This window comes from Papio anubis, chromosome 2, assembly GCF_008728515.1.
Source record: "Papio anubis isolate 15944 chromosome 2, Panubis1.0, whole genome shotgun sequence".
Taxonomy (NCBI): Eukaryota; Metazoa; Chordata; class Mammalia; order Primates; family Cercopithecidae; genus Papio; species Papio anubis.
The window spans coordinates 117880518-117905532 of NC_044977.1; the positions used below are offsets into that span (position 1 = coordinate 117880518).

Consider the following 25015-nt stretch of genomic DNA (forward strand, 5'->3'; position numbering starts at 1 on the left):
AGAAGTGGCAGTATCAATACCTTTTGAGGTTATCTATTTTGGCGTATAAATATAATTTTAGAAGCATTCTATATACAAAAGTGATGGCCCAATTTCTGTCTCAAATACATAACTTCTGCAGGCTTATTTTACAAGTTCTTGGGGTGTTTGCTTGATGAATATGATTTTAATCCTTATAGTATCATCATATACATAGTAATCTTTTAGAAGTTTTTATTTCTTCACTCAATGTCATTCAAAACTTTTTTATTGTGTGCCTGTTCTGTGCCAGGCACTGGGTTAAACTCTGGGAATGTAATCCAAAGCAGACATGTTCTCTCCTTTCCAGAAGACTATAGTTCAGAAATGAGAATGCAAAGGAAATAAAATGTGTAAACATGCTCCAGTAAAGGAAGAACAATGTACTGTGACAATACATGACATCTGACCGAGTCTAGAGCTGTGCTTCACACAATTTTTATTTCATTAATCAGTACCATTTTTTAAAAAATAAGGGTCAACATAGCTTGTCATATTTTGTTAGCAAAGAAAGACAATTTTTTAAATAGAAATTACTATCTTCTAACAACACCATTTCATTTAAAGAACACTTTAAATTAAAAATGTAAGAAGAACATAGAATTAGGGATACACTTTCACCCAAAACACAAAGAGATAACTGTCAATCATAACGTGAAATATATATATATATGCGTGTGTGTGTGTGTGTGTATATATATATATATATTTCATGTGCGTATATATAAATATATATGTTTTAAGTGCATAAAAATTACAATAAAACTTTATTTTAATTGCAGTTAGTGGAAAGTGCTACAGAAAGGAAATACAGTACAATGATAGAGAATAACAGGAGGGGACTACTTCAGAAAAAGAGGACAGGAACTCTCAGAAAAGGCAGAATATTTAAGCTGAAATCCAATGGATAAGCGTAAACCAGCTAGGCAATGAGAAAAGAAACAAAATCTTTTTTGTCTGAAATGTTTAACACTGTCCCCTCTGTATTCATTTTCTATGGTTAACTAGAAATTTCTAACAAGTTACCACAAATTTAGTGGCTAAAACAGTACAGTTTATTATCTTATAGTCCAAAATGGGTCTCACTGGGCTAAAATCAAGGTGTCTGCAGGGTTAAATTCCTTGGGTAGACTCTAGGGGAGAATCTGGGTTTTGGCTTTTTCCAGCTTCTAGGAACCACTTATAATCTTTGGCTGTTGGACCCTTCCTCCATCTTCAAAGCCAGCAGTGTAGCATTTTCAATTATCTCTCTAACTTTGACACTGACTCTTCTGTATCTCTATTTCACATTCAAAGAACCTTTGTGATTATATTGAGCTCACTCCAATAATCTAAGATAATCCGTTTATCTGATTAGCAACCTTGATTCTATGTGCAGCTTTAATTCTCCTTTGCCATGTTGCATAACATAGCCACAATGAGGGAGTAGGATATAGACATCTTTGAGGAGACATGATTCTGCCTACCACAGCCTCTGGCTAATGAAGAACACTTTGTGCTAAATTGCTTTCTTCTCAACTACTGGCTTGTCAAGAACTGTGAAGACTATGAGACATTACTTGACTTGCAAGCTGACAAAGTAGCTTGCCAGAGTTCATGGATGGCAGTATTTAAGAGATAAAAACTCCTGAGTTACAAAGAATATTATTGCTGATGGCACCACAAGCATTATGAACATCAGCATATTTGCATCAATTCTGCTTATCCCCAAATCTCACAGGGCTGATCCAGATGGGTCCTGATGAATGGTTGTATACAACAAGAATTGTGCAGGAGAGGAACTTCAAGCTTAGGTAACCCAGGTCTTTTCTAGTGGGCAGTAAGCATGCCTGTCCTTTCTTACAGAAGGAGACACTACCTGCCTCTTCCAAGGCTATTCTCTATATAAATATTCTTGAAAAGATAATCTAGAACAAAGGGTGCTTACTGTCTTGTTGACAAGACATGCAAAAACTGTAAAGACCCATGGAAAATTATGCTGCATCTTTATTTTATAAATGACCTGACCTATAGTTTCTCAAATGCAGGGGGCTAGTTCCTTCAAAATCATTTGAAAATCAATTGGTTTTATATTAAAAGATTTGATTTCCTCTCTTCTAATACCATTTTTCCACCTTCTTGTTCAACTCAATCTTCATTTATTAATACATTTCATTTAAACATTTTTCTAGAACTTAGAAAAATGTCTTGCTACTGTTCCTTATTACTCTCTTATCATTAGACAATTCTATATGAAAATATGTTGACTTTTTGGCTTCAAAAGACAGCTTGACCTCACTTTACAATGAGGAAACAAACATTAGCAAATTCGTTAATTAGGGTCCTGATACACACAGATAACTATGAAGAAAAACCAAGGGCCAATATTAACTTGATGTGAAATGTCAGTAAGAAGTGGAAAGCAGACAAAATAATTTCTACACATTAAATCTAAACCCATTGGAAGAGCAAGTAATGACTGCAGTAAGTTAAAAAAAAAAAAAAACCCAGTCAAATAAATAAATGATTATATTTGACATTAGAAGTATAAACATTTATGAATTTACTAACAGGTCTATTCTCTCCTCTTACTGACATTAGTCTACTAAGTTAAAGCTACTGCTTACATATGTTTTTTAGTTTTAAGGGCAAAGAAGATTACAAGAAAAATATTAAGCTATCTAATGATAAAAAAGGAGCTAGGTCAGAAGAAAAAAGAAATACGCCCTATCCTCTTTGTGCAGAAGTGATGGTGGTAGACATATATCCTTTAAGTAACTTTTTTTTTTCCCCCAGAAGCTGTAATATGTAAGGTGAGTTGTCAATGTCCTCCCACCTAATAGTCCTAAAACCAACATTAAGATGTCAGATCAAGGGAAAGTTAGCAGTCTTTATTCAAAAAAGAGAGGTGCTCAGAAGCAAACTAAATTATATTTATACTCTACATGTGTAGTGATTACATACAATCTTGCTACTCTTCTGGTCCCATTCATGGCTCAGAAAAACTGAAATAAAGCACGATCTCTACTTTTACCATATCCTGTGTTATCATAGATCATTGGTCCTCTGTTAAATTTATCCATTTGAATATACTGGCAAAGAAGCACTTAGGAGTTGCCAAAAAGCATGACAAACTGCAGCAGCTTTTCTTGACAGGTAAAATGCTACAGCAATTCAGTGGAAGGCATTTAGGAATTGCAATCAGAAAACCTGCATTTTCAGTCTAGCTCCCCCTTAGCTGATGTCTGTGAGCTTTAAGCTTCAATTTCCTCATTTGCATAAAAAGGATAAAAATATGTTACCCTATTTCTGATCTCAGGGTGATGCAGTATTTGTGGAAGCACCAAATTCATAAATGTAAGACTTTTTGCATCATTCCATTCTTGCATTGCTGTAAAGAAACACCTGAGACTGGGTAATTTATTAGAAAAGAGGTTTAATTGGCTCACAGTTCTGCAGACTGTACAGGAAGCATAACAGGCATTGGCTTCTGGGGAAGCCTCTGGAAGCTTACAATCATTGCAGAAGGTGAAGGGGGAGAAGGCACATCACATGACAAAAGCAGGATAGGGTGGGGGAGGTGCCATACACTTTTAAACAGTTTCATGACAAGCCACTCACTATCAGGAGAACAGTACCAAGAGGAATGGTGCTAAACCATCCATGAGAAATCTGATTCCATGATCCGGTCACCTATCCGAAGCCCTACTTTCAACATTGGGATTTACATTTCAGTATGAGAGTTGGGTGGGGACACATCCAAACTATATCAACAGTTTTTTCTGGGATTTCATCCTCTTTGTTTCATTTTGTTTCAGAGTTTTCTTTGAGGTAGTTCTTTAGCACCTGTTGAAAGCAGGATTTTTAGTAGAAAATAGTATCCAGTTGAAAAATAAGAAGTGTGATTATAATCCACAATTTACAACCTGCGCAAGTCAGAATTTCTGAGCAGTTGTCACAATCTCAGCCAGGGCTTAGGCCCTGTCTTTGTCTTCCAGTAAGGGCCCATGTGCTGAGTCCTGGAGGAGCAGTGTTTCTGCAGTTTACCAGCATCTTCCTGTTTCCTCCTGCCTAGTGTTCCAATCTCTTCCTTCATCCCCATTATTTCCAATTCAGTGCTTTTCTCGCTCCCCATATCAGCAAGGTTCACTATAAGAAACCCCTTACAAGATACAGCTCCACGTCCTCATCTTTCACATTCCTGAAACAAACAACCACCACCATGTCTTCAGGTCCCCTCAAGTCACAGGCTCCCCTTTTCAGGGCCTCCTCTGGTTTGTTTTCCTGCAGATGCTAATGGGCCCTTATCCTTATCTTCACTGACTGCTGTCACTGATAACAGGCAATCATGCGCTCCATTGCAGCTGTTAACTCCTCACAATCACTGCTTCCTCCACTTCCCAGTTATTTCCTGAAGTTTCCTTTCAGGTACCAATTTCCTCAGCCATCCTCAGATAAGAACATTTCTATAGTAAAGCTAAAATAAACTTGCAAAAGCCATTTGATGTGGCCTTCTGCCTCTGGAGGAGAAGGAAGTGCACCACAGAGGATGCAAGTCTTCACATCAGTGTTTCCTCTACCTTCCATTCACAACCAGAAGAGAATTATTACTCTGAAATAAGTTCTTCCCTTAGGCTCAAACCAATTCTCTATGGATGTATTTTGAGCCATGTTTTCCCTCTTTGATCTTCTCTGGAGAACGTGTCTCTTATGTAGGCATGAGAAATTGGGGATCTCAAAGTTCAAGGGTCACCTGGTCCAACTACACATCTGCTTTATAAAACATCATCACTGCCAGTGGGTAATACAGCAGGAAAGGGAATTCAACTCATTCCGGGGCGGTCCGTTCATCCTTGGACAGCTTTGACCAGGAGAAATGTTTAACCTGAATTCACCAAAATCTGCCTTCCAGAATATTCTATTCTCTGTTTATAATCCCAACCATCACAACAGCTTCAGTGTTCAGTACCATCTCATTGCTTCCCCTGCCCTTGCACATGCTCCCACAACACAGTAGGCTTTTAAGAAATGTTTGTTGGGTGAGTAAATGAATGTTCATGTTCTTGCCTATGGGAAGGCACTTTGTACCTAGGACATCCATGAAATATAATCTGAGTTTTCTCCAGGCTAAGTCCTTAGTTCCTTTACTCATTTTTCATAAGGGAAGTTTCAAATTTAACACTTGTACAGTTTCTTTCCTCTGATTTTTTTCCAGCATGTCTAAATCCATCTGGGTAAACACCCAAAAAAATTAAACATACACAAAAAATATACATTTATATGTATACAAATGTATATAATCATAAGTGCGTATAAATTCAGTTTAAATGCACACATATATGTTTAAAAATTCTGTATAAAATAGTTTCTAAATAAAGCTACATCAAGGTATACAGAATGAGTAAACAAAAACAAATTAAAAGAAGTATCATTAACTTGTAAAACTATGCTTTGGCGGCTGGATGCAGTGGCTAACGCCTGTAATCCCAGCACTTTGGGAGTCCGAGGTGGGCAGATCATGAGGTCAAGAGATAGAGAGCATCCTGGCCAACATGGTGAAACCCCGTCTCTACTGAAAATACAAAAATTGGCTGGGCATGGTGGTGCACACCTGTAGTACCAGCTACTCAGGAGGCTGAGGCAGGAGAATTGCTTGAACCAGGGAGGCAGAAATTGCAGTGAGCTGAGATCACACCACTGCAGTTCAGCCTGGCAACAGTGCAAGATTCCATCTCAAAAAAAAAAAAAAAAATGCTAATCATCAGATTCTCCAAGGTCTAATTAGAGAAAAAAATGTTAAGGGCAGCCAGAAAGAAAGGCCAAGTCACCTATAATGGGAAGGCCAACAGACTAACAGCATACCTCTCTGTGGAAACCCTACAAGCCAGAAGAGATTGGGGGCCGATATTCAACATTCTTAAAGCAAATAATTTCCATCCCAGAATTTCATATCCAACCAAACTAAGCTTCATAAGGGAAGGAGAAATAAAATCATTTTCGGACAAGCAAATGCTGAGAAATTCATCACCACCAGGCCTCCCCTGCAAGAGCTCCTGAAGGAAGCACTAAATATAGAAAAGAAAAACCAGTACCAGCCACTACAAAAACACAATGAAGTGCACAGAACAATGACAAGATGAAGCAACTACATTAACAAGTCTGCAAAATAACCAGCTAACATCATGATGACAGGATCAAATTCACACATAGCAATATTAACCTTAAATGTAAATGGGCTAAATGCACCAATTAAAAGACCCAGAATGGCAAGCTGGATAGAGTCAAGACCCATCAGTGTGCTGTAATCAAGAGACCCATCTCACATAAGAAGACACACATAGGCTCAAAATAAAGGGATGGAGGAAACTTTACCAAGCAAATGGAATGCAGAAAAAAAGCAGGAGTTGCAACCCTGGTTTCTGATGAAATAGACTTCAAACCAACAAAGATCAAAAAAGACAAAGATGAGCATTACATTAATGTAATGGGTTCAATTCAACAAGAAAAGCTATACTATCCTAAATATATATGCACCCAATACAGGAGCACCCAGATTCATAAATCAAGCTCTTAGAGACCTACAATGAGACTTAGAGTCCCACACAATAATAGTGGGAGACTTTAACACCCCACTGTCAATATTAGACAGATCATCAAGACAGAAAATTAACAGTGATATTCAAGACTTGAACTCAGCTCTGGATAAAGGGGACCTGGTAGATATCTACAGAACTCTCCACCCAAAAACCAGAAAATATACATTCTTCTTGGCTCCACATGGCATTTACTCTAAAATTGGTCACATTATTGGAAATAAAACACTCCTCAGCAAATGCAAAAGAGCTGAAATCTTAACAGTCTCTTAGACCACAGCACAATCAAATTAGAACTCATGATTAAGAAAGTCACTCAAAACCATGCAACAACATGGAAATTGAACAACCTTCTCCTGAATGACTTCTTAAATAATGAAATTAAGGCATAAATTAAGAATTTCTTTGAAACTAACGAGAACGAAGAGACAGTGTACCAGAATCTCTGGGAAACAGCCAAAGCAGTATTAAGAGGGAAATTTATAGCACTAAATGCCCACATCAAAAAGCTAGAAAGGTCTCAAATTGACACCCTAACATCACAACTAACAGAACTAAAGAACCAAGAGCAAACAACCCCTAAAGCTAGCAGAGTGCAAGAAATAATCAAAATCAGAGCAGAACTGAAGGATACAGAGACATAAAAAACCTTTCAAAAAATTAATGAATCCAGGAGGTGGATTTTGAAAAAAGTAATAAAATAGGTAGACCACTAGCTGCACTAATTAAGAAGAAAAGAGAGAAGAATCAAATAGACTCCATGGAAAACCATAAAAGGGATATCACCACTGACCCCAAAGAAATACAAACAACCATCAGAGAGAATACTATCAACACCTCTAACCAAATAAACTGGAAAGTCTAGGAAGAAATGGATAAATTCCTGGATACATATACCCACCCAAGATTGTACCAGGAAGAAGTTGAATCCCTGAATAAACCAATAACAAGCTCTGAAATTGAGGCAGTAATAATCTACCAAAAAAAAAGCCCAGGACCAGACAGATTTATAGCTGAATTCTACCAAAGGTACTAAGAGTAGCTGGTGCCATTTTTTCTGAAATTACTCCAAACAATTGAAAAGGAGTGACTCACTCCAGATAATTCAAACCAATACATGGAGTTTTTCTACTCCATTAAATACAAACGAGCCCAGCACACTTTCTTGTAATTATGTCCTGCTGTTTAAACCATAATAACTTGCAAAGAGTATAAAAATGTTTTTGCTAGATGGTTTTATCAGTACAAAAATCTGTAACATTTAATGTATCAGTTCCTATCACTGTGGCCCTTCATTTTAATACTTAATAAAGGTTTATTCAGCAAAAAAAAAAAAAGAAAAGAAAAGGAGTGACTCCTCCCTAACTCATTTTATGAGACCAGCATCACCCTGATACCAAAACCTGGCAGAGATACAAAAAAAAAAAGAAAAAAGAAAAGAAAAAGAAAAAAGAAAAAAAGAAAATTTCAAGGCCAATATCCCTAATGAACATCAATGCAAACAATCCTTAATAAAATCCTTGCAAACTGAATCCACCAGCACATCAAAAAGCTTATTTACCATGATCAAGTTGGTGTTATCCCTGGGATGCAAGGCTGGTTCAACATATGCAAATCAATAAACATAATTCATCACATGAACAGAACTAAAGACAAAAACCACATGATTATCTCAATAGATGCAGAAAAGGTATTCAATAAAATTCAACATCTCTTTATGTTAAAAACTCTCAATAAACTAGGTGTTCAAGAAACATACCTCAAATAATAAGAGCCATTTTTGACAAACTCACAGTGAGTATCATACTGAATGGGCAAAAGCTGGAAGCATTCCTCTTGAAAACCGGCACAGTACAAGGATGTCCTCTCTTAACACTCCTATTCAACACGGTATTGGAAGTTCTGGCCAGAGCAATCAGGCAAGAGAAAAAAAAATAAAGCATATTTAAATAGGAAGAGAGGAAGTCAAATTGTCTCTGTTTACAGATGACATGATTTTATAATTAGTAAACCCCATCATCTCAGTCCAAAAACTCCTTAAACTGATAAGAAATTTCAGCAAAGCCTCAGGATGCAAAATCAATGTGCAAAAATCACAGGCATTCCTATACACCAAAAATAGACAATCCGAGAGCCAAATCATGAATGCACACCCATTCACAATTGCTACAAAGAGAATAAAATACCTATAAATACAGCTAACAAAGGAAGTGAAGGACCTCTTCAAAGAGAACTGCAAATCACTCCTCAAGAAAATCAGAGAGGACACAAACAAACGGAAAAACATCCTATGTTCATGGATAGGAAGAATCAATATCATGAAAATGGCCATACTGCCCAAAGTAATTTATAGATTCAATGCTATTTTCATTAAACTACCATTGACGTTCTTCACAGAATTAGAAAAAAAAAAAAACTATTTTAAAACTCATGTGGAGCCAAAAAAGAGCCCACATAGCCAGGACAATCCTAAGCAAAAAGAACAAAGTTGAAGGCATCATGCTATCCAACTTCAAACTATACTACAAGGCTACAGTAACCAAAACAGCATGGTACTCATACAAAAATAGACACATAGACTAATGGAACAGAATAGAGATATCAGAAATAAGACCACATATGTACAACCATCTGATCTTCAACAAACCTGACAAAAACAAGCAATGGGGAAAGGATTCCGTATTTAATAAATGATACTGGGAGAACAGGCTAGCCATATGCAGAAAACTGAAACTGAACCCTTTCCTTACACCTTACATAAAAATTAACTCAAGATGAATTAAAGACTTAAATGTGAAACCCAAAACTATAAAAACCATAGTAGAAAATCTAGGCAATACCATTCAGGACATAGAGACAGGCAAAGATTTCATAACAAAAACATCAAAAGCAATTGCACTAAAAGCAAAAATTGACAAATGGGATCTAATTAAACTAAAGAGTTTCTTCACAGCAAAAGAAACTATCATCAGAGCAAACAAACAACCTACAGAATGGGAGAAAATTTTTGCCATCTATGCATCCAACAAAGGTCTAATATCCAGAATCTACAAGAAACTTAAACAAATTTACAAGAAAAAAACAAACAGCCCTATTAAAAAGTGGGCAAAGAGTGTGAACAGACAGTTCTCAAAAGAAGACATTTATGAGGCCAAGAAACAAACGAAAAAAAGCTCAACATCACTGATCATTAGAGAAATGCAAATCAAAACCACAATGAGATACTATCTCATGAGAGTCAGAATGACAATTATTAAAAAGTTAAGAAAAAAGAGATGCTAGCAAGGCTGTGGAGAATTAGGAACACTTTTACACTGTTGGTGGGAATGTAAATTAGTTCAGCCATTGTGGAAGACAGTGTAGTGATTCTTTGAAGACCTAGAACCAGAAATACCATTTGACCCAGCAATTCCATTACTGGGTAGATACTCAAAGGAATATAAATCATTCTGTTATAAAGATACATGCATGCATGTGATCATTTAGATTGATTCCAAGTCTACTATTGTGAATACTTCATTGCAACACTATTCACAATAGCAAAAACGTGGAATCAACCTAAATGCCCATCAATGATAGACTAGATAAAGAAAATGTGGTACATATATGCCATGGAATACTATGCGGCCATAAAAAGGAATGAGATCATGTCCTTTGCAGGGACATGAATGGAGCTGGAAGCCATTATTCTCAGCAAACTAATGCAGGAATAGAAAACCAAACACCACATGTTCTCACTTATAAGTGGGAGCTGAACAATGTGAACACATAGACACAGGGAAAAGAACAACACACACTGGAGTGTTTCGGAGAGGGCAGGAGGAAAGAGAGCATCAGGAAAAATAGCTAATGCAGGACTTAATACCGTGGAGATGGGATGATCTGTGCAGCAAACCACCAGGGCACACGTTTACGTATGTGACAAACCTGCATATCCTGCACATGTACCTCAGAACTTAAATAAAATAAAATAAATAATAGTGTTAAGTATAATGGTCTATCTTTTGCATCATACATTTTTCATTTAAAATTAGATTGTGCAAACCTTTCATATTATCATTCATCTTTACTATTATTATTTCATCGGCTTAATAGTACTCTATCAGTGTGATATAACCGTTTCCCAATTCCTGGTAATTTAAAATGTTTCTAGTTTTCTGTCTTACAAATGTTGTTAAGAATACTAAGATAAGTATCAATTTCTTCCTAAGTATGTTGCCAAATTTTAAAATCTTTCCTTCTTTCTATTACCATTTAAAATAATTTTTCATTTTCTATGTGGATGAGTTCTGTTCATATATATGCTATTTATTCCTAATGTTATAACAGTGTGGTTTAAAAAAAGCCTATAAAACTTTGACTTTTAATTAAAATTATTCATTAAGCCCTAACGCATAATTTTTACAAATGTTGCATACGTACTTTAAAAGATACAACCCCATTTTTAAATAACTAGCATTTCTTTTATTTTATAAATTTATAAATACCTAATTGATGCCAGGCACTGTGCTGGGTACCAGTGATACAAAAGTGAACAAGGCAGATCCTTGCCCATATGGGGCTTAGAGTCTAACTTGGAGTAAAGACGTGGAAAAAAAAAAAAAAAAAAAACTGGGATGACTGTGATGATTGGACAGTCCGAGGCACTAGTACCCTTAGATCCAAGCATAAAAGGACCTCTGCTCTTATCCCAGGTTTCAGAGAACGTCATTCAGGCCTACCTTGAGCTGTGTTCCTCTCTTCTAGGCAAAAAGAGAAGCACAGGAGGTGAGGGGATATCTGTGGGCATCCTGGGCATGCCAATCTGGTGCCCACAATCCCCATTAGATGCACCTTTGGGGGCCAGGGATACCCGAATTCCCTGCTCAAACAATTCAAACCTGCTCCCACAGGCAGAACAGGCTTCCCTAGGTCCACCCTCCTAAAGATTGACTTTGCCTTTTATGTGTCCACCAATGGGTGACTATTTAGGGGAGATCGTGAACAGTTTAAATGTTTGGTCTGGATTGTCCAGGCACATACAGGAAAAGCCCCTTTCTGAAGTTCTAGATGGAGGCAGGAGTGGGAAGGAAAGGTGAGGGGTGACAGACAGGACAAGCAGCTGGAAGCCATTTCTTCCCACAGTCATGTTCCTGCACAGAACTCCAAGGATTCTGAGAATTCTAATTTGAACCTAGTTTTCCAGGTGGTTTTGAGGATATATTTGTCAAGGTAGGAGGATAGAACATACTTTGTTTAATGGTTTGTTAGCTTGATTTGCAGTTTTAAAATATTTAGACATATGGGATGTGGGCCTTCCTTTGAATTCTTACCCCAGGCCCTGCAAATGTTGGGGTACGCCTGGTACAAGGTGCTATGGGGACACCTAAAAGAAAGATCTAAACTTACGTGAGGGAGTCATAGAAAGCCTCTCAAAGTAAGTCATGGTTCAGTAGAATAGGTTCAGCCACAGAATATTCTACTTACGTAATCTGCATTTATAGTCTAAAGATGGAAAAATCACATGCTCATCTTAATAACTGTCAAAAATGCATTTGATGAAATTCAAGAAACAGTCGTATTCAAACTAACTTAATATTCTAGAATAACCATATGATTACCATAATAAATGATATCTGCACGAAGCTAAATCCTGGCATCATACTTAATGGTGAATACTAGCAGTTCCCTTTAAATTTAACTAAAGACAAAGATGGAAATATTTAACATGGGTCTTAAATTTCTAACCAGTTTATTTTGGCAGATGTTAATTTCTTTTTTCCTTTTCTGGTAATCTCATGAACAGTTTTATGTGAGAAGATCTGTGTTTTCCTTTACTCCACCACATTTTTAAGGTTCTTTACCTTGTTCTGGTCTTTTGTCATTGTTGTTGCTGGTCTAGACTCCCTTTTTAAGATATAAGTTTCATAAAATTGCCCCCTGCTTGTTAAAACACACATTCATTTACCACAAATTCTCCTCTTTAACGATTCAATGGAAGTCTCAGTTTTGTTCATTATGATTTTGTATTTGTTTGGTCAACCATTGCCTGGAGCTGGTGTTTAAACCAGGAAGCGACTCATTCTCCCAAATGGTTCTTGTGTCTCGGTTATTAATCTGCATCAGCGGGAGGCAAGTAGCATTCCCCACACTATCCAGTCTGGACGCATAATCCGGAACTTGGCATAGGAATAGAGTGGTGGTGGAAGTTCTGGCCTGGCTGACTATGAGGAACAAGCAGTTAATCTAATATACACAAGTCATGTGGCATTTTTAATTTGAGTACGAATACAAGTCTATTTTAAAGTTGTTTGCCTGGTCACTGCCAGGCATCTGTTAGCTACCGTGTTTTCAGATTCTCTCTCTCGTAAATTTCTAGACTAGAAATCTACAGATAAGATTTTGATATTTTGACATTAGGGTTCAAAGGATTATTATTAAACAATGCCCAGGGAGAGACAGGGCATCTTTATGAAGCAGCAGTTTGGGTGTTGCTTTCCGATTCCCTTTCAAATTTTACAACAGAGCACTTGCAGGCTGGGATGCTGCGGCTTCTCACCGTATACCTTCAGAGAAAGTATCTCATTCCAAGCCTCTATATCATTCTTTTCTTCTCCAACAATTCAGGACTTGTGATAATTTTTTGGACATCAAGCATATTTATGCAGAACTCTCCTACATTAAGTAAAAGGCAGGACTTTCAGATGTGTGCTTTTGGTGCTCCCTGCATTTTATAAGCTTTTGGTCCTCCCTGCATTCTATAAGTTAATAAATCAGAGAATTCATTCAGAATTTGTGAAAACCTTGGCAAGATTAGAAATTGCCTAAAACTAGTTCTTCCATTAGTCATCAGATATAATTTTGACAATGAAAGTGATCTCTGAGATCACCCCGTCCATAAAATTCCCCACAGTGTCTTCCTCATACTGCTCCACTGGGCCTCATTTTCCCATCATCCTCATCCCTCCTCTCCCCGCCATCACACCCTCAGCTCTGTCTCACAAAGAACAACCAAATAGCAGGTGAAAGGCACTAAGATGGCGTCACCCAGCATTCTGGAGTTTCAACGTGAAAAACCTGTCCTTGGTTTCTCCACCTCTAAGGCAAATACTCTGTTAGCCCTGCAGTTTGCTCGTTTGCTTTCTGACTCTTTTCAGTCTTTGCCTAGTCCCTAACTACTCAACCTTCTGAGCAATTTGTCTATTCTTTTTTGATTCCTCCCTTCTGAAAGATACTTCGGTGGATTCTGATAAAAGGAACCTTAGTCTGGGCCTAAAGAATCTTTTAATTTATGGCAGTGCCAAAATACAAGGGGTGTGTTCTGTCCTCTCCTAGACTTTTGTTCTAGAAAATCAGTTATCACTCAACACCACACACTGAGTAATCAAGAAGAAAGAAATTAAAACCACAAATAATTCCATGATCCAGAGAAAAACATTGTTGGTACTTTAGGATATAGTGTGGTAGGGGGCATATTTATGCTAAACAATTATTTATCTAAAATTCAATTTAACTAGGTATTGCGTATTTTTATTTGCTTAATCTGGCAACTCTATTACAGCTCTAATCCCAACAGGCTGGTTTACCTTTACATATATCCTCACTAATAATTCCACATTTCTAAAAATAAAAAAACAGTAAAAGAATATTTCAGAAATAAGTTTGCTCAGGAAATTTATAACATTTATAACATTTTGCCACCCACGCACTGGGATGGAAAATTTTATCTCTTTCCTTTGTTGATTTGTAGTATGTTAAAGAAAATTAGAGTGATTTTAGTTTACAGGTTTTTTGATTTTAGTTTACAGGTTTTTTGTGTTTTTGATTAGGAGTTAAAGCTTCAATATGTGCTAACTGCCTAACCAGTGCATACCACTTCAGCTCATTCTGAGTACTAAGTGCTAATAAAATATTTTTATTTAGAAGTAAATAAAAAATAAAGTTGCCAAAGTAAATCTTATGGGGGAGATAAATTCACTTGAAAAAGATATAATAATAACATTAGTTTTACTTCCATACTGCATTAAAAAAGTAAGAAAATACAATTTGTGTAATCCTCTGCAAAGAGGAAAAATGTTACTGTAGCAATAATCATAGGATTTTTTGGAAGGAGATTGGATATTATTTCATTTGATTAATTTCTAATTTTTTCGCTTATTTTAACTGAAGATTTCATCTTGCCCATGGTTTTTCTTATTTATGTTCACCATAACATTGTCAACAATGCACTCCTTGAACCTAGAAGTGATTTCAAGTCATAATGATGACTGCATATAAGATATTTGTGACGTGTCAAACTCACAAGAAATATAGGGAATTGTACCTGAACAATTGCCCCTATCTATATCAACTCACTGTCAGTCTTTGGACAGTAACATATTTCACACAGTAACTTTATAAATTTGGGCACCTAGAGAAATTCTTTAACTAAAACATTTTCAGGGTGACTTGACAGATGACATAGACAATAACACATTTTTAGGAATAATGTGCAGACAAAGTTTTAAAAATGGGTTTATACTGCAAACTTTTTCAAGTCCTTTTAATTAGTGTACTATAATGGATGAAAAATAATGGCATGAAGATTTCCTCCTGCTTGTCTGCAGACCTGTTTTCTTCTATTCCTCATTACCAAAGACTAGTATAGAAAGCAGTCATAAAGGTTGGGCAACAGAAAAATGTCTACATCTGCTCACTGGATGTTTTCAGAAAGTGCCATGGCATCAAGGGCTCACCAACAGCTGAAGGAAGGTCTGCAATACTAATTAGGGAAAAAACAATTCTCATTCATCTGGCTTATTCTGATATCATTTCTTGGCAGTAAAAAGAGACTAAAACAATGTGCAAATGTGACGGTTGGGAAGTCAAGTTAGAGTGGAAACTTGATATCATTTCTCCTTTCTGGTCTCCCATTGTTTATGGTGTTTTGAATATTATTTTAGGTATTAAAAATGATTTTGTGTGGTCAGAATCACAATATGATGTGGCAGCAACTAAAATCAAAATCAATGCATGTTGCTATTCAGTTCAGTCTTGACTATATTTAACCAATAGATATGTTTTTAGCCAAGAAATTCCCCATTCTAAAAATATGCTTTTAACTCTTCGTTTTTTCAATACATTTGTCCTCTTAACATTGCCATTGACCGATAAGAGTCAGATTCCTATAGAGAGAAGTAGAAATTTCCTGTCTAAGAGCCAGTATTGCACTAACAGTACGTTAGTAGCCAGTACTTAAATACTACAGTATTTAAGAATGCAGTGGTTCACCGCATACCCCCTGGGCTCTGAGTTATGTGAGTTTAAATCCAAGCTCGGTCATTTACTAAAGCATTGTGATAATGAACTTATTTAAAATTCTCAAGCCCAAGTTTTTCATCTATAAAATGAAAATAATATAAGTAACTTTATCCTATGGTAATACAAGTAAAGGGCTTAGCACAATTCATCACATCTGTAAATAATAAATAATTGCTATTGTCATTACTATAAAATATTATTTATATTATAGCATGACTCACTGTAATGTGCTATAATTATCACATTTCCTCATGGATTTTCTTCCCTCACAAATGACTAGCCAAAATATTAAGGTAGAAATAGTTCTTTTCTTCATACATTTTCTCCCAGGGCTGCCTCTCGGTAGCAAATGGGCAAACAGGAGATTGGAAGTGATGTCTCCATGTTAACCTATATTTTCTAAGCAAGGTCAGTACAGAAATTCACTTCCTATATGGCTGGGTGAATCTTTCTCTTTCTTTCAGAAATGGAAAACATTTTCACAGAGCCTTTAGGAGACTCTGATATAAGGGTATTAGTTGGTGAGAGAGAAAATAAGTGTTCTCTTCTTTGTGCACTTGGACTGAGCCATGAAAGTAAGTTATCACCCATTCTCACATCTGTTGAAATCCTGATTAGTTCTCAGCAAAAGTGTTTCTTTCTGCTATATCTCACTATCAGCTCTGGGAAGCAGCATGCATGTTTTTACACTGAAACTTCAAAGGTGTGCTTTAAGTAAAGTTTTATCCTCCTATGGAGGAATGACTTGCATGTACTATAGAAACTTAGTTTTCTCTGCATAAATCCATAAATATTGCTTGAAATTCCCTTTCAGGAATTCAGATCCCTTTATTATTGCTTTTATACCTCTTTTTTCCTAAAGTATTTAAATTTGAAAACAATAGTTTTTTTCTAGATTCCCACCGCCTTCTACCATTTTTCAAGTGAAGAAGAAAGTCTAACTTATGAACTATATACTTGGAATCAGGAAACAAACCTTGTGAAAAAAAAATTCAGAAAAAAAAAATGTAGAAAGATACAGAAAAGCATTGAATTTGAAATTAGAAGAATTATTTGTTATTTCTTCCTCAGGTATTTATAAGCCAAATGATATTGAACAGATCATTAGATCTCTCTAAATCTAGTTTTATTACCCACAATATGGGAGTCTGGCCTCCCAAATTGCCTCTTGGAGCCTCAGTAAAGAGAAAATAAAATCGTGCACATAGAGATGTTAGATCAATTCCAAAGCTCCATTCATCCATTTTTAGCAGTATGGGATTAACAATTCACATGCTCTTGAGAAACTCTCTAAAGGTTCTGAGGATTTGCTGCCTGTTATAATCAGAGAGCACGCACTTCCAGGCCAAGCAGGAAGGATCAGAGTTCACTACAGCCAGAACATCCTGAACCACATAATCCTTCCTTTAACTTTAGGGTACAATGATAAAAGGGGATTTATGCAAAAATGTGCTGACATTTTTCCTGAAAGATTAGTGAGTAATTTTCCTTTATCCTATTTTTAAGAGCAAACTCTTTAAAAAGTCACAATATTGACTCATATATTCCCCTCATCTACATAATATAATATGTTTTTCAAAATTTTTATTATCCCTGAGTGGCGATAAAATCTCAACTGTTTAAAATAATTTTTTTAGATTTATAACATTCAATAAAAATTTTAGGTGTGAAAGATATTTTCTACTGAGATAAAACTCAGTACCTCCGAACCTCATGGATGCTTTTTAAAAAAAGTCTTACTCACTATAGCACAGCCTCAAAGTGTTAATTTAAACATACATTCTTGGAGGAAAAATATACATTTGTGTGCTGATTTAAAAAAATAAAAAAAGGTTTTATACTAACCAGGATTTCAGACCTGGTGTAATGGCATGGATTAAATGAGCTCAGAACTACATTCTTCCTAGATCTAGAAGTATAATTCTCTTGGCATTCACAAACGTCAATTCTAGTATTCTTTAAATATGCACATAAACACCTCTGAAATACTTAAAAAGAAAATTTTAAAAGATAGCAAGATGTGCCTGATTTCACTAACTTAAAAGTAACATGGGTAACATATAAATTGAAATACACCATACTAGCTCATATAAATAATATATTGTCTTGTGATAAAATGTGCTAAATCTGCTTCTTCCTTCTGGTTTACTTTTTATTTTTTACTATTATGAGTACATGATAGCTGCACATATTTACAAGGTACATGTGACATTTGTAATGATCAAATCAGGGGATAATAAATGATCAAATCATAGCAGTATTCATCACTTCAAGCATTTGTCATTTCTTTGTATTAGGAATATTCCAATTCTACTCGTTCAGTAATTCTGAAATACACAATAAAGTATTGTTAATTATAGTCATCCTATTGTGCTATCAAACACTACATCTTATTTCTTCTATCTAAATATATTCTTGTGTGCACTAACCATCCTTCTTTATCCTTCCATCCCCACTACCCACACCAGCCTCTGGTAACCATCACTCTACTGCATATCTCTATGAGTTCAATTTTTCTTTAGCTTCAACATATTAGTGAGGACCTGTGATATTTGTCTTTCTGTGCCTGTCTTATTTCACTTAACATAATGTCCTCCAGTTCCATCCCTGTTTCTGCAAGTGACAGGATTTCATTTTTTATGGCTGAGTAATATTCTATTGTGTATATGTACCACATTTTCTTTACCCGTTAATCCATTGATAGAACTTAGATTGATTCCATATCTTGGCTATTGTGAATAGCACTATAATAAACATGGCAGTGTTATAATAAACACGGAAGTATATCTCTTTGATATACTGACTTCCTTGCTATTAAGTGTCTATCCAGCAGTGGGATTGCTAGGTCATATGGTAATTTTACTTTCAGTTGTTTGAGGAACCTCCATACTATTCTTCATAGTGATTTTACTAATTCACATTCTCACCGTGTATGAGGGTTTCCCTTTTTATACATCCATCCTCAGCAGAATCTATCATTGCCTGTATTTTTAATAAAAGTCATTTTATTTTCCCATTTTATTTTTAGAAGTTTCCTCTTCTACATTTTTTATCTTTTTTATTTCTCCATGAAGGCCTATTTTTTTTATAATTACAACTTTTATTTTAGATTCAGGGGGTGCCTGTTCAGGTTTGTATATTGCATGATGCTGAGGTTTGGGATACAAATGATCTCATCATCCAAATAGCATAGTACTCAAAAGTTAATTTTTCTTTGTTTTCCTTTTCTTTTCTTTTCCTTTTTTTTTTTTGAGATGGAGTCTCGCTCTGTCACCTGGAGTGCAGTGGTGCAATCTTGTTTCACTGCAACCTCTGCCTCCCTCATTCCAGCAATTCTCCTACCTCAGCCTCCCAGGTAGCTGGGATTACAGGCACACACCACTACACCTGGCTAATTTGTGTATTTTTAGTAGAGACAGGATTTCACCATGTTTTCCAGGCTGGTCTCAAACTCCTGATCTCAGGTGATCCACCCGCCTCAGACTCCAGTTAGTTTTTCAACCCTTGTTCCTTTCCCTCCTTCCCCCATCTGTCAGTCTCCAGTGTCTATTGTTGCCATCTGTATTAGCCCATTTTCACACTACTGATAAAGATATATCCGAGACTGGGTAATTTATGAAGAAAAAGAGGTCTAGTGGACTCACACTTCCATGTGGCTGGGGGAGGGGGCGCTCACAATCATGGTGGAAGGCAAAAGGCACATCTTACTTGGTGGCAGACAAGAGAGAATGAGAGAGAATGCTTGGTTGCAAAAGGGGTTTCCCATTATAAAACCATCAGATCTCACGAGACTTATTCACTACCACAAGAACAATATGGAGAAAATCGCCCCCGTGATTCAATTATCTCCCACCAGGTCCCTCCCACAACATGTGGGAATTATGGGAGCTACAACTCAAGATGAGATTTGGGTGGGGACACAGCCAAACCATATCATTTCACCCCAGCCCCTCCCAAATCTCATGTCCTCACATTTGAAAACCAGTCATGCCTTCCCAACAGTCCCCCAAAGTCATAACTCATTTCAGTATTAACTCAAAAGTTCACAGTCCAAAGTCTTATGTGAGACAAGGCAAGCCCCTTCCACCTATGAGCCTGTAAAATCAAAAGCAAGTTACTTACTTCCCAGATACAATGGGAGTATAGGCATTGAATAAATACACCCATTCCAAGTGGAAGAAATTAGCCAAAACAAAGGGGCTAAAAGCCCCATGCAAGTCCAAAATCCAGCAGGGCAGTCAAATCTTAAAGCTCCGAAATGATCTCCTTTGACTCCATGTCTCTTACCCAGGTCACACTGATGCAAGAGGTGGATTCCCATGGTCTTAGGTAGCTCCACCCCTGTGGTTTTGCAGGGTACAGCTTCCCTCCCAGCTGCTTTTACAGGGGTGGATTTGAGTGTCTGCGGCTTTTCCAGGACCACAGTGCAAGCTGTCAGTGGATCTAGCATTCTGGTGTCTGGAGGATGGTGGCCCTCTTCTCACAGTTCCACTAGGTGGTGCCCCAGTGGGGACTCTGTGTGGGGGTTTCAACTCCATATTTCCCTTCTGCACTGCCCTAGCAGAGGTTCTCCATGAGGGCCCTGCCCTGAATCAAACTTCTGCCTGAGCATCCAGGCATCTCCATACATCCTCTGAAATTTATGCAGAAGTCCCCAAACCTCAATTCTTGACTTCTGTGCAACCTGAAGGCTCAACACCATGTGGAAGCTGCCAAGGCTTGGATTTGCACCCTCTGAAGCCACAGCCCGAGCTGCACCTTGGCACCTTTTAGCCATGGCTGGAGCAGCTAAATCCCTAAGCTGCACACAGCAGGGTGCCCCTGGGTCCAGCCCATAAAACCATTTTTCCTCCTAGGCCTCCAGGCCTGTGATGGGAGAGGCTGCCATGAAGATCTCTGACCTGCCCTGGAGACATTTTCCCCATTGTCTTGACCATTAACATTTGGCTCCTCGTTACTTACGCAAATTTCTGCAGTCAGATTGAATTTCTCCTCAGAAAATAGACTTTTCTTTTCTAGTGCATTGTCAGGCTGCAAATTTTCAGAATTTTGATGCTCTCTTTCCCTTTTAAAACTGAAGGTTTTTAACTGCACCCAAGTCATCTCTTGAATGCTTTGCTGCTTAGAAATGTCTTCCACCAGATACCCTAAATCATCTCCTTCAAATTCAAAGTTCCACAAATCTCTAGGGCAGGGGCAAAATGGCAAAATGCTGCCAGTCTCTTTGTTAAAACATAACAAGAGTGACCTTTACTCCAGTTCACAACAATTTCCTCAACTCCATCTGAGACCACATCACCCTAGATTTCATTGTCCATGACATTATCAGCAATTTGGTCAAAGCCATTCAGTAAGTCTCTAGGAAGTTTCTAACTTTCTCACATTTTCCAGTGTTCTTCTGAGTCCTCCAAACCATTCCAACCCCTGACTGTTATCCAGTACTAAAGTCACTTCCACATCTTCGGGTATCTTTACAGGAGTTCCCACCCCCAGTGCCAATTTACATATTAGTCCATTTTCATGCTGCTGATAAACACATACCTGAGACTGGGAAATTTATAAAGCAAAAGAGATCTAGTGGACTCACAGTTCCACATGTCTGGGGAGGCCACACAATCATGGTGGGAGTCAAAAGGCATGTCTCATATGGTGGCAGACAAGAGAGAATGAGAGAACGAAGTGAAAGGGGTTTCCCTTATAAACCTATCAAATCTCATGAGACTTATTCACTACCACAAAAACAGTATGGGGAAAACTGCCCCTATCATTCAATTATCTCACACTGGGTCTCTTCTGCAACACATGGGAATTATGGGAGCTACAATTCAAGATGAGATTTGTGTGGGGACACAGTCAAACCATATCACCATCTTTGTATTCATGAGTATCCAATGTTGAGCTCCCTCTTATTAGTGTGAGCAGGCAGTATTTGGTTTTCTGTTCCTGCATTAATTTGCTTATGATAATGGCCTCCAACTGCATCAAGGCTGCTGCAAAAGACATGATTTTGTACATACATGTGCCACATTTTCTTTATCCAGTCCTCTGTTTATGGGCACCTAGGTTGATTCCATGTCTTTGCTATTGTGAATAGCACAAGGATGGATGTGTGAGTGCATATGTCTTTTCTGTAGAATGATTCATTTTCTTTTGGATACACAACCAGTAGTGGGATTGCTGGGTCAAATTGTAGTTCTGTTTTAAATTAGTTGAGAAATCTCCAAACTGTTTTCCACAGTGGATGGATTAATTTACACTCCCACCAACAGTGTATGTGTTCCCTTTTCTCCACGGCCTCACCAGCATCTGTTGTTTTTTGACTTTTTAAAAATTGCCATTCTCACTGGTATGAGATGGCATTTCATTATGGTTTCTATTTGCATTTCTCTTATAATTAGTGATATTGAGCATTCTTTCATGTTTTCTGGCCAGATAAGAGCCATTTTAAATGGAATGTAATGATATCTCACTGTTGTTTTAAGTTGCATTTTTTTTTCTGATGATTAGTGATGCTGAGCATGTTTTCTTATACCTGTTGGCCATTTGCATGTCTTCTTTTGAAATATGCTTATTCAGATCTTTTGCCCATTTTTTAATGTTTTAATCAGAATATTTGTTTTCTTCCTATCAAGATTTTTGATCTCCTTATATATTCTGGTTTTTAATTACTTATAAGATGGGTAGTCTGCAAATATTTTCTCCCATTCTGTGGGTTGTCCCTTCACTTTGTTGCTTTTTTTCCCTTTGTTGTGCAGATATTTTTTAGCTTGATGTGATCCCATTTGCCCATTTTTCCTTTGGTTGCCTGTGTTTTTGAGGTCTTACTCAGTCTTTGTCCAGACCGATGTCCTGGAATATTTCCCCAATGTTTTCTTCTGATCGTTTAATGGTTTCAGGTCTTATATTAAAGTCTTCAATCCATTTTGAGTTAATTTTTGTGTATGGCAAGAAATAGGGGTCTAATTTCATTATTTTGCATATGGATATCCAGTTTTCTCAGCACCATTTATTGAAGAGACTGTCCTTTACCCAATGTATGTTCTTGGCACTTTGTCTAAAATGAGTTAACTGTGAATGCATGGATTTATTTCTGAGTTCTCTATTGTGTTCCATTGGTCTATATGTCTGCTTTTATGTCAATATCATATTGTTTTGGTCACTATAGCTTTGTAGTATAATTTGAAGTCAGGTAATATGATGGCTCCAGCTTTGTTGTTTTTTTCTCAGGATAGCTTTGGCTATTCTGGGTCTTCTGTGGCTCCATATAAATTTTAGAATTTTTTTTATATTTCTGTGAAGAATATCATTGATATTTTGACAGGAATTCCATTAAATCTGTAGATTGCTTTGGGTAGTATGAACATTTTGACCATACTGGTTTTTCCAAACCATGACCATAGAACATCTTTCCATTGTTTTGTGTCCTCTTCAACTTCTTTCATCAATGTTTTATACTTTTCATTGTAGAAATCTTTTACTTCTTTGGTTAATTCCAAGATATTTTATTTTATTTGTAACTATTTCAAATGGGATTGCTTTCTTGGCATATTGAAATGCTTCTGAGTTTTGTAAGTTGATTTTGTATCCTGCAATTTTGCTGAATTTGCTTATCAGTTTTTTGGTGGCATCTTTAGATTTTTCTAAATGTAAGATTATATCACATGCAACTAAGGCTAGTTTGATGTCTTCCTTTCTAATTTGGACGTCCTTTGTTCCTTTCTGTTGTTTATTTGCTCTGACTAGGGATTCTAGTACTATGTTGAATAAAAGTGGTGAAAGTGAGCATCTTTTTTTTTTTTTTTTTTTTTTTTTTTTTTTTTGGAGACAGAGTCTTGTTCTGTTGCCTGAGCTGGAATGCACTGACATGATCTTGGTTCACTGCAATCTTTGTCTCCTGGGTTCACACAATTCTCGTGCCTCAGCCTCCTGAGTGGCTGGGATTATAGGTGTGAGCCAGCACACCTGCCTAATTTTTGTATTTTTAGTAGAGACGGAATTTCACCATGTTGGACAGGCTGGTCTTGAACTTCTGGCCTCAAGTGATCCATCCACCTTGGCCTCCCAAAGTGCTGGGATTACAGCTATAAGCCACTACACCTGGCTGAAAGTGGGTATCTTTGTCATGTTTCAGGTCTTAGAGGAAAGGTGTTCAGTTTGTCCCCTTTCAATATGATACTAACTGTGGATGTTATATAAATGGCTTTTATCAAGTTGAGGCATGTGCCCCCTATGCCCTTTTTTTTTTTTTTTCTTTTTTTTTTTTTTTGTCTTTTTATCATGAAGAGAATGTTGAATTTTATCAAATGCTGTTACTGGTATCTATTGAAATAACCATATAGTTTTTGTCCTTTATTAAGTTGATATGGTGTATTACGTTTATTGATGTGTGTATGTTGAACCATCCTTGCATCACTGGGATAAATTCTACTTGATCATAAGGAATGATCTTTACAATGTGTTGTTGAATTTGGTTAGCAAGTATTTTGTTGAGGATTTTTGTATCTGTGGCCATCAGAGATATTGGCCTGTAGTAGTCTTTTTTGGTTATCTCTTTTTCTGGTTTTGGTATCAGAGTGATACTGACCTCACAGAATAGGTTTTGAAGTATTTCCTCCTCCTCAACTTTTTAGAATAGTTCGAGTAGGAATGGTATTAATTCTTCTTTGTATATTTGGTAGAATTCAGCAGTGAAGTCATGAGGTCCTGGGCTTTTCTTTGATGAGAGACTATTATTGCTTCTATTTCATTTCTTGTTATTGGTCTATTCGGGTTTTGGATTTCTCCATGGTTGAATCTTGGCATGTTGCATGTGTCTAGAAATTCATCTGTTTCTTCTAGTTTTTCCAATTTATTGATGTATAGTTGCTCATAATAGTCTCTAATGAGCCTTTGAATTTCTGTGCTATCAGTTGTAATGTCTCCTTCCTTTTTGTCTCCAATTTTATTTATTTGGCTCTTCTTTATTTTTTTCTTAGTCTTGCTAAAATTTGTTAATTTTGTTTATCTTTTAAGAAGCCACTTTTCATTTCATTATGTATTTTTGTTTTTAGTATCAAGTTCATTTATTTCTGCTATGAATTGTATTTCATTCGTTCTTTGTTTTTTTTTTTTTTTTTTTACTAATTTGGGATTTGGTTTGCTCTTAC

At 36.7% G+C, this 25015-nt stretch overlaps 1 protein-coding gene across 1 annotated transcript in view; it reads left to right on the top strand.

Annotated features, from left to right (window-relative positions):
• The window catches only part of SPATA16 (spermatogenesis associated 16), a 254511-nt gene that overhangs the window by 48530 nt on the left and 180966 nt on the right, over positions 1-25015 (top strand). The window lies entirely within an intron of this gene.